The 11,420-nt window shown below is 33.3% G+C and overlaps 1 pseudogene; it reads left to right on the top strand.

Annotated features, from left to right (window-relative positions):
• The first annotated feature begins 973 nt into the window (after window positions 1-973).
• On the top strand, window positions 974-10,979 carry LOC136272021 (uncharacterized; annotated as a pseudogene).
• The last annotated feature ends 441 nt before the right edge of the window (window positions 10,980-11,420 follow it).

Raw genomic sequence — 11,420 nt, forward strand, 5'->3', positions numbered from 1 at the left:
TTATTTCCAGCCTTATTGCACATGTAAATTGCCAAATTCATAACCACAGAAAATTTCAAGAATCTATCTTAAAGCGTTTTTGAGAAATGTCGCGGACAAAATGACTTTTTTTAAAGTTTAAAAATGACGTAACGTCATAACGGAAGTGACGTTGTCATGGAAACTTTGACATCTTTGAGGCATTATAATTGCACATAATCCCTGAAAGTTTCTTTAAAATAAGTTGAAAACTTTTTGAGTTATGAAGCCGAAAAGGAGTCAGAAAAAAAAGAAAAAGAAAAAAAATAATAATAAAAAGAAACCGAAGAATAACAAGAGGGTCTTCCGTTGAAAACGGAAGACCCTAATAATCAGACGATCTGTTAACTCTAGCGATCGTAGATATTAGGCTTTCATTTCTTTTAAAAATCTACCTTACCAAAAAAAGTTGTTCTTGTGGCCATTTTGCCAAATCATTTAAAATATATTTTTTTGTTGAAATTTTTACCTTTTTTTCACTTTTGTACAACTACTCAGCAGAGTGATTTTACGAAATAATTAATCTGAATGAAATTTTAATCTGCATGTCTCAAGTGAATTGAAGACCGTGACGTGGGAATTAATGTGTAATTTCTGTCTATATTTAAACACAGTTTGATCTGAATGTTTTTATAAAAAAACAAACTTCCACATCCAAATTTAAAGGGAAAATGGTATTTGATGCAGTTTCTTGTTTACCTGTTATCTTCTGTTTTTCTTCTTAATAAAAATATATCCCTTTTTAATTTCGCATCAATTAAGTAAGATTTTAACAACTAAGTTTTAACTTTTTTAAGCCTTATTTAAAAGGAGCCAAAACGGATAAACGGATACACGTGAACATCAGTATCATCTCATGACTTGTGTAACAACATAGACATATAGCGAGGGGACCGCTGACTCATTCGGGAGTCATCTAGTCTTTCCATATCGCATTACGAAAACAGAGTTCCGAATGAAAAATGATCTTCCGATTCTAGAAACCAGGTAAACAATATGGCAATTCATTTGAATGGGTGGCAAACATTGTTGTATCGTGGGTTGCCATAATTCGAAACATTCATAACAAAATTACATGAATCGGAAAGAAAGCGGATAAGCTACTTTTCTTTCCCCAAGGACAAAGAATGGAGAGCTAAATTAATTTTAGCAGTTAAAAGGGCAGATGCAGCGTTCAATCCAGACACTGCACATATTTGTTCGGTTCATTTTGAGGACAAACATTTATCATTTCACCGTAAATAAGTTAAGAAGTTCAACACATGTATGAATTACCAGTTCTGTTTAATGTTTTAATTTATCAGAAAGTTGTATTTTCCAGATTGCTGCGCGTTGCAGTGTCTTCTTTGGTTTTTATTGCATGATATTTCTTTGTGGTTACTGATATAAGTACTGAATATGACTTGTATTTTTATTCAAGCAACTCAGTTACTGTATCATTTACTGCATTTTTTAAAACTTCAATCCAGACCATTTGCCAGCACTCCTGAAAACCTCGATCAGCTGAGGAATAACTCATACGGTGCACCGTATCCTTTTTGATAAATCAAATATACCATTCTCAATAATGAGGTAAATTTGCCAAACACTAGTCCATTAGAATTTGTTCAAACTATTTCAAATTTTGAAAATATTTATTAAAAAAACACCATATTATCTGATATGTACACTACATGACTGTATACTTATTCAGTTTAAATTTTAATCTTATAAATTCATAGGCAATGGATACAAGCTCATCACAGGAAGCTTACCAACTTTAAACCTGCCAAAAAAGAGCATAGAGACACCTTGTGCCCCAGCAAGACCAGACCCAGTAAAATTGATTAACATCATTATCTACATATTTTTTCTCTTTCTATTGTATCTCTAGAAACTACAAACACAAAATGTTGGCAGAGCCGGTTGCAAATATATCTAAAAAAATATACAACAGTCGGATAAAACATGGATATTGATACTATTTAAGACCTCTCGCCCAACCCCTATTGTCCCTGAGAGAGTTGTTTACTACTTCCTTACAGAGGTTCGAAAAGATTTTGAAAAAAATCATAATGATTCGGTAAAGGTTAGAGATGATGCTTTGGTCCTAGGGAAGTATAACCAATCCACGGGAACCATGGAAAAACTGGTGACAATTAATGATGACCTGGAGGTCACTGTCCGTTTTGGTGGTATTGTTATTGTCAAGTCATCCTTATAATAATAAGCAACTTATACAGTACATGTATTTACTGAAAATAACACCACTGTGTTTTAAAAAGAACTTACGACAAAGTTGTAGATATTTTCAGTCTGATAAAATATCTTTAAAGAACAAAATTTATGAAAAACGAAAATTAAAGGCCAAAACAAAATTGTTTGTTCGATTTGCCTCCCACCTCATTCAAATACCCCTTACATGTACTGATAAATTTTATTACCAAAAAATAAAGATTTCTTTTTTAAATACATGTATATGGAGATTTTTTTAACCGATTTTTAATTAGTTAAACTTCAGATTTAGAATAATATTTTTTTTCTATTCCCTCCTTTCTTCTATTCCTGGTCTAGAAACCTCCAGGTGGCAATTCCAAACAAAAATTGTTTTAAGGACGCCCTAATATTTACAATTATTTTGATTTTCATAATTCCATATTTTGTAAAAAAAATTAATAGTCCTTTATTAATTAGAATTCAGAAAGTCACGTGACATGGAACAAGCTAGTCGCGTTATACTTCGCTCTGTGTTTTTTGGCAATGTTTTCCAATTCGGGACATTTTCAGATGAAAGAAGTGTTTCTATTTGATTTCTTATGTGTTTCCAAGACAGTGAGTGTATGAATCCTGATGATTCTGGTTTTGTAAATAGTACTTTGTAAATAGTGTATATAAAGAGTTTATCTGTTTATTTGGTGATTAATTCTCACCCGCTTACCTGTGCTACTAGTGCTGACTGTAATAACGGTACTAATCAAATCATGACGGAAAGCGACGTTGAGGGTTTTAACTCACTCACGGTTGACAGGACATGTAAACCGTTATACCTCAAGAACAATGACTTGCGGTCAATTGGAGGGAAACAGTTTACTGATTATGATTTGATCGAACCAATCAAACGGGTCATTGGTGATGACCTGCTGTGTGTACAACTAGACAGAAATTTTTGGCGTGTTTATTTGAAAAACACAGAAAACAGAAATAAACTACTGGTGCAGGGAATAGAAATTAGTAATATCTCTTATCAGTTTTATGATACCAATCCATACACTTCCGGTGCCAAAACCGCTGACCAGAAAACACTGAAAATACGTGTATGCGGTCTTCCGTTGTAAGTAGCCGACACAGCAGTCCTTGAAATGCTTGAAAAACTAGGAGTTAAATTAGTTAACAAGATCTTATACGAAAAAATACGACATCCTGAGACAAAAAGAATGACCAGCATTCTCAATGGCACTCGCTTTATGTTTGTTGAACCCTTGGCCGACGGTAAATATTTACCTAGAATTAACCATTGTGGTGGTCAATGCAACGTTTTTCATTATGGTCAACCTAAAAAAACAGAAAACTTGATCTGCACCAACTGTTGGAAAACTAACCACACCAGATCAAGATGCACATCCGAGACTTGTTGCAAAGTCTGTAAACAACCAGGACATACCCCTGGTGATAAAACATGTCCTCGCTATGAACCGCAGAAACTGTTAACCCCTTTCTGTGGAGAAGAGGACGTGTTGTCCAATTTTTTTCCATGTGAGCTGGATTTCTGTGGTATTAAACACAAGTCTGCTGAACACGCTTTTCAGTACACTAAAGCTGTGCGATGTGGGGATCTTGAATCCGCAAACAACATTAAAGACGCAACTGACGCACTCTCAGCCCTTCGACATGAAAAAAAAAATAAAAACGAATGAACAATGGGAGTCGACCAAAACTGCGGTTATGGAAGAAATCCTTGAAAATAAGTGCGTCAAAGTACCAGTCTTCCAGGAAAAACTGCGGACTGCCAAACAATCCACAACCTTTGTTGAGACGACATTTAACAACGAATGGGGGTCAGGTTTGGACCGTAAAGGAACTCAAAATACGAAACCAGAACACTGGCCTGGATCAAATACCCTTGGAGTTCTTTTGAAAAAAATCTCAAAAAAAGTTAGAAAACGAAAACTAAGCGACAGCGCAAACCGCAAGCAGAAACAAAACAACCGTGAACAATCACGACAGCGTAACATTGTGCAGATGTTGAAGGAACTCAGAACTGCATCCGACAGCGACGTCTCGGGATGCAACCCTGATTCTGAGAGCTCTGAGGAAGAGAAATAAACTGTTGCGGTCTTCCTTAAGTGACTTCAGCATATTAAAACTACGTGGACTGTATAATAGGTATGTTATCATATAATTATGTCATTATTACATAAACAAATGATTAATTGAACTTACCTATGCATAACTTAAATATTATATCTGTAAATGTCAGAGGGTTGAACTCATATGAAAAAAGAAATAAGTTTTATATATGGTTAGAACAGAATAGATTTGATGTAGTATTGTTGCAGGAAACTCATTTTATAGAAAAATATAAGGATAATTATGATTCCAGATGGAATGGTAACTGTATACATGCATTTTCTGACTCTCAATATAGTAGAGGAGTCTCTATTCTTTTTCGTAAAGAACTTAATGTAGATTATACTCCTAGTAAATGTAAAAATTGACGATACTTTAATTACGTTTATTAATGTGAATGCACCGAACACGGAAAAAGCGAGAATAGAATTTTTTGATAGACTTAGGTCTTTTAAATCTACGCATACAATTCTGGGGAGTAAAGCGTTTTTGTGTGGTGATTTTAATTGTAGTTTTGAAAAGAAAAATGAAAAATCACAGGAACGCTTATCTTAAATCTTACATAAATTGGATCTTGTTGATATTTGGAAACATAAATATCCTGATAAAAATGGTTTTACGTGGTGCAATGCAGATAACTGCCCTAAGAGCAGAATAGATTACATATTTGTTAGTAACGAAATTTTAGATTTGACGAAAAATATGATTATCAGACGCATTCCAGGTACACATACACTGTAACAAAAACACGAGAATGAGCGACCATAGATATCTAAAAGCTTGTGCTGATCTTAACAAATTAGAACGGGGTTCTGGGTATTGGAAATTAAACATTTCTCACCTTGAACACGATGAATACAAAAAAGGAATTATTGATATATTTAAGGATTTAGATAAATCATTAGATTCAATCTCAAGATGGGAACATTTTAAAGTAAAAATCCGAGACTTTTCAATATATTACGCTAAACAATCAAAAAATAATATAAAACTAAGGATTAAGCTTACTACAGATAAAATTGAAGAAATTGAAAATCTTCCAAGTGCCCTAATTAACATGAATGAAAAAAGAACTCTTGAAAAAGAATTAGATGATATGTACAATCAAATAGCAAAAGGTGCGCAAATTAGGTCGAAAGCTCAGTGGATAGGACAAGGTGAAAGGAATAGAATTTTTTTTCCTCAGTATGGAAAAGAAAAATCAGATAAACAATACAATATATGAAATAAATAATGATAATGGGACGTTTTCTTCCAACTCTGAAATCTTGAACGAAATGTGTAATTTTTATGAAAAACTTTATAAAAGTACGTTAATCGAAGACAATAACATATCAAATTATTTAAATAATATACATTGCCCAACACTAGATGATAATGAAAAACAAAATATTGATACAATACCATCAATAGACGAATGTAAAGAAGCGGTTTTTAACATGAAAAAAAAACAAGTCTCCAGGTTTAGACGGAATACCGTGCGAGTTCTATATATGTTTTTGGAGTCATATTGGCCCCTTATTCTATGAAGTATTATTATCCGTATTTGATAATCAGGAAATGTCCTTTTCACAACGCCTATCCCTTATTACCCTTTTATTCAAGAAAGGAGATATATGTACCAATTCTTTTTTCAAAAATGTAAAATAAGACAAAATGCAAAATGTGACTATTGTGACATCTCTAATGAAGATACTAAACATCTTATTTCTGATTGTGATAATGTCAAACAGATATGGCATAATTTGAACAATGCTTTAAATTTTACTGTTAAATGGAAACATGTTGTAATTGGTTTTTATGTTGAAACTAACCCAAAAGTATTGTTTTATAATACAATTATATCTTATATAGCTTTTAAGATATACAAATTCAAAATGGGATGTAGAATAAAAAACGAGTGTCAAGATAGTTTAGAATTAAAACAATTTGTTAAAAATTCTTTATTTAAGGATATGGATATCATGCTAGAATTTTCAAACCTGACTTTGTTTAAAAATATGGTAAAGCGTTTGACAAACCTGTTATAAATTAGTTTTGTTCTGTTATTCTCATTATTATTATAATGATGCCAATTTTCCTAATACCCAGGATATCTGGCTTTTGTAAATGGGTATTGTTGTTGAAGTGAAATAAAGCATAATAAAAAAAAAAAATTAGCATTCATTAATTTGGCCATAAGACGGAATCCTTTAGTAACACGCAGCCAAGGACTGGCTTCAAGTTAGCAATTTTTTCCAAAAACAGAGGTGGTGGTCCAAGGATTTGAGAAATCAGTGGAGAAAATGCGAGTCAACAAATTTTTGGCGGCTGTAGACAAAATAACTAAATGCGCTGGGATCAAAGACAGCCCAGATGTCACTATCAAAAGTTCGCAGGGATACCGCTTTTTTTTTTTTTCAACCCACGTCATTGACGGAAAACCATCCAACAAAAGTGTGATTCGTGCCAATGGTTGCTTAGGAGGAGTTCAGGGCAACGCATTATGTGGTCCTTGCTCAAAGCCTGAAACCTCACTGAATGCAGAGGAAAATGCTTCTCCCCATATGCTTCATCCTAAAACCCCCTTGAAACATGTCCCACAAACAACTGAAGTAAAATAATGTCTGCAATGGAAAAAAAAACCAAGCGGTTCAATAGATTATGGACCAAAAAAAAATGAACATCAGTTTTGCATACACCATAAACATATACATTCATATAAAGAAACAGTAATAAATTTAATCTGTAAATATGAAAGTTGAAGGTGCAAGATCAAGATTTCACTCTAACTCATAAACTGCAAAGTTTATGACCTCGTTTAAATTTAAAAGATTGCTTATAATTTTACATTTGAACATGCATAAGTTGTAGAAATTATAAACTGTTATCTTATTAAGATTGAAATATGAAGTCTTATATTTTCATAATGAAATGCCTTGTTAAGTCCTAATCCAAATGAACTTGAAGGGTTTTTACATTATATTCAGAAGAAGAATCATTCACATTATAGTGGGGGAAAATTCAACTAATCATTTCTTAATCGATTACATGTCATGAAGTAATTGATTTAATACGCAAAATTCCTCTATGTACATGTAATCCATTATTAATCGATTACATTTTTTAAGTTATAATGCCTATGCCTGTTTCAATCAAGTTAATTTGGAAAATTTATTACTTTCATCTTTTATTAAAGGTGAGACAGCTCCCGTTGCTGATGATGTTGGAGGGGGCCTTTTTTCAAGTCTTCAAAGTTATAAATCTGGCAACGCTCTGATGGACTTTTTCTGGGAAGAACAAAAGAAAGCATTTACAACTAGTCCAAAAGGTTTACAATAGCTAGATCATTGTCCGCAATACACATATTTTTTGTAGGAAAGATATAGTTATAATATCGTTATAATTAGCAATTTCGGTTTAATCAATCTATTACCGTTAATCATTATTAGGAATGAGATGGCATCCAATCATGATCCGTTTTGCCATTTATCTCCGTTGCCAAAGTCCCAGAGCATATGAGTCATTGAAAGAAAGTGGAGTCCTGAGACTACCAAATCGAGCTACTCTTCGTGACTACACTAATTTTATCCAGCCTAAATCTAGATCTGGTTTTCAGGCTGAGACTTTTCAGGTGAATATCGTTCTCAGATTAATATGTCCTGGCTTATATAGAATCGTTTTTGTTTTAGTAAAAAAAAAATATTTCTAAATGGCTTATATAGAATCGTTTTTGTTTTAGTAAAAAAAAATATTTCTAAATGGCCTAGAAAAAATACTCAGTGTTATTAAGATTGATCTTTTAATAAACTATTTGGATAAAGGAATTAAAAAAAGTTGCCAAGGACTTGTCATCAGAGAAGAAGTATGTGTGTCTCCTACATGATGAAATGAAAGTCAAGTCGGATCTTGTATATGACAGGAGAAGTGAGCAAGTTATAGGGTTCACCAACCCAGAGACCTGGACTTTTGATGAGGTAAACGTAATGTGAAACGTAATGTTAATAAAATCATGACGGAATGCTTAACTTTTCCTCTGTTCATATCCTTCTTAGATCTTCTTATTTTCACTTAAACTGCTTAATTCCTTTTCCAAAAAATCTTATATGTAGGATGAAACAAAACGAATTCCCACCCATATCTTGGTTTTCATGGTGATTGGGATGAGCATTGGACATTTCCCAACAAGATCTTCAACTGCTGATGAGTTGTTCCCCCTTCTTTGGAAAGCTGTGGCCTACATTGATATAACTTGTGGATTGAAGGTTCAATTCCTAGAAAGATCAAGATAAAACAGCTTGCAAAATGATTTATCAAATTTTCCTAAAAAGAATACTTAAGTTTCTATACACAGTATCACACTATCACTTAAATCATATTGAGATCATACTTTTGATGTGTAAAATAAACTGGTATATTTACATTTAGGTGATCTCATCCACCAGCGACAAAGCGTCTCCGAATCAGAGGCTTTACAGGTTGCACAGTACAGGGAATGAAGATGTGGTGTTCTTTGCCGACAATCCTTTTTCCGATGAATACAGAAATATCTAGTTATTTTCTGATGTCCCACACCTCATTAAAACCAAAAGATTCAATGTCCACAAGTCTCGGTGGTACCAAATATCTGTGAATGAGCAATTGAATTAAATGTGTCCAGTCCAATAATAAAGGAAATTACAATTATGCAACTATCACCTTCCTATGGTTATTCATTCTTCTAATACAAACTATTTTAGAATACCAACTCAAACATTTTATGGTCGCATGTAGAGACAGTCTATAACGATGACATGCAAGGATAGTTGTACAGGACCAAGGTTAAGTATGACCATGTTTATCTAACTCCTTCATCGACCATGAATGTACGTCTAGCAGCACAGGTACACACTTCCCAACATGCTCTAGCAGCAGCTAAAAAAGAAAATAGTATATTAATCATTGGCTTCATTTCAAATACTGATCTTTAATACATACAGAAATCTTAAGCAATAAATCTTATATTAAACGTCTAGGTGTTAAGCAGGTCTGTTGGTAGAGTAATGTCTGCCTTTTATGGCCCAGAGATGGCAGAGACCTCCAAATTCTTCCAACTGGTGGACAGGTTTTTTGATTGTTTGAATGGGCGGTCACTCATGAGGCCATACGTACACGGAAACCTGACCTTGCTGCATACAAGCAGGCTTATGATCCCAGGTTTGAGGTATTAATATAGACAAACAGTCACTCTAACACTATGAGTATGATGAGTATACATAGACTGTATAGTTGGTCCCCAATATATTTATTCTGCACAATTTCTTTGATATTTATAAATACTTCTGGGTTCAAACAATGTTCATTAAATAGTATGAAAATATTATCATATATTATTAAGATGATTTTTTTCCTATTTTGGCCCGAGAAGTAATATTTCATGGTACACAAACCATAATGTTGTTATTTCTTCTAGTTTTTGAGAGGCGAATTCCTGTATTATTTCCGTAACTGGCAAGCCTCAGTCACAGCAAGGCCAGGATTTACAAAGCAGAAGAGAAACAAAATGGTCCTCTCACATCAGAAAATTGAAGGAATCGTCATGACAGGTTAGTCAATTTACAGATAATAAATTAGTGGGTTATTCTTACATGAAAACAATAATACATACATATATGTAAATATATTCTAATGCAAAATTCATTAATACATTTTTAATTTGCAGTCAATGCCTTTGTCGAAAGTACAACATATCTTTTGAGACAAGGTGTGCCATACATCTTGAGCCAGGTGTTTTGTCAAGACCCTCTTGAGGAACATTTCGGGAGACACAGGGGACTGGGGGCTCGACATGATAACGCACTGTTCATCAGTTCAGGTGAGTGAATTCCCCTTAATATCCAATATTTACATTTGCAAATATGTTTCCTTTTATGAACATTATATGAACCTAAAGAGTAGCGAAAGTTTTCAACTTTGTGTTAACTTTTTCGTGATGTCACAATGATCACAGAACATGCTTATCAGTTGGATTATTGTAAACATAAAATCTCCATTATTTTAACAATTCTAAAGGTTTGCCTTCTTCAAATATAAATAATAACAGCATTATGAAAAAGTTTACCGGGATATGAACTTTGTTGGTACATGGTCAAATCTTCTGAGAAGCCCTGTGGGCTTCACAGGATTTGATCACTTGACCAACCATGTTCATATCCTGGTGAACTTTTAACATTGTCGTTCATTTCTTAATTGTCAAGAGGAATGAAATTTAATCTATAGTGAGTTTCCAATGATGATAAAAATCAACATCAAAATTTCAGGTTTTTCTACACCTACCAGTTACTAAAACTAACAGGAATTAGAGGTTTTTAAAAAAATTATTAAAATGTCATAGCCGCAATGTTAAAAACCATTTATAATCATAAATTCAGCAAACTAACTCCTGTTTGTTTTAACAATATTTCCGCTACCAAGCAAAATACCATTTATAATCATAAATTCAGCAAACTAACTCTAGTTTGTTTTAACAATAGTTCAGCTACCAAGAGAACCAGCTGAAACTTCAAAGGTCCCTTGCCATGACAATTAATCCAAAGGGCAACACAGCGGGGAGGACAGGGGAGAAGAGACAGCCAACAGTTTCAGAAAGTCCCATTAAAAAAATCAAGAGACATTAAAAATTTAATAAATTCAATGAACTAATCAAAAGCTTTTTTTTTATAAATCAACATTGTAGATATTTTTTTGTTAAATTATAACAAAAGGTAAGCCTTTTTAATACATTCTACTACAGTTATTGCCGAGATCAACGAGATGCCGCGGACATTATTCTCCAATATACCACGAACGTCATCAGTAAATTATCAGATCAGAAATACCTTTTTGTCTCGCACTGATCATGAGCTAACAACTTCAAACCGCAAAAAGTTTTAAAACTATGCCAATACAACGCGGCATTTAATTGGATAGAAAAAAATAGTTAAATTTGTGTAACCTGGTTTGCACGTCACAATGCACCAACGTCAAAAACGTACTAATCCTCTTGATGTTACGTTTGAATTTTGAACTGATTAATTTATCACTTTTAAAAGTAAAACGGACTCAATTTATACAGCAAA

This window comes from Magallana gigas, chromosome 10 (genome assembly GCF_963853765.1).
Source record: "Magallana gigas chromosome 10, xbMagGiga1.1, whole genome shotgun sequence".
Taxonomy (NCBI): domain Eukaryota; kingdom Metazoa; phylum Mollusca; class Bivalvia; order Ostreida; family Ostreidae; genus Magallana; species Magallana gigas.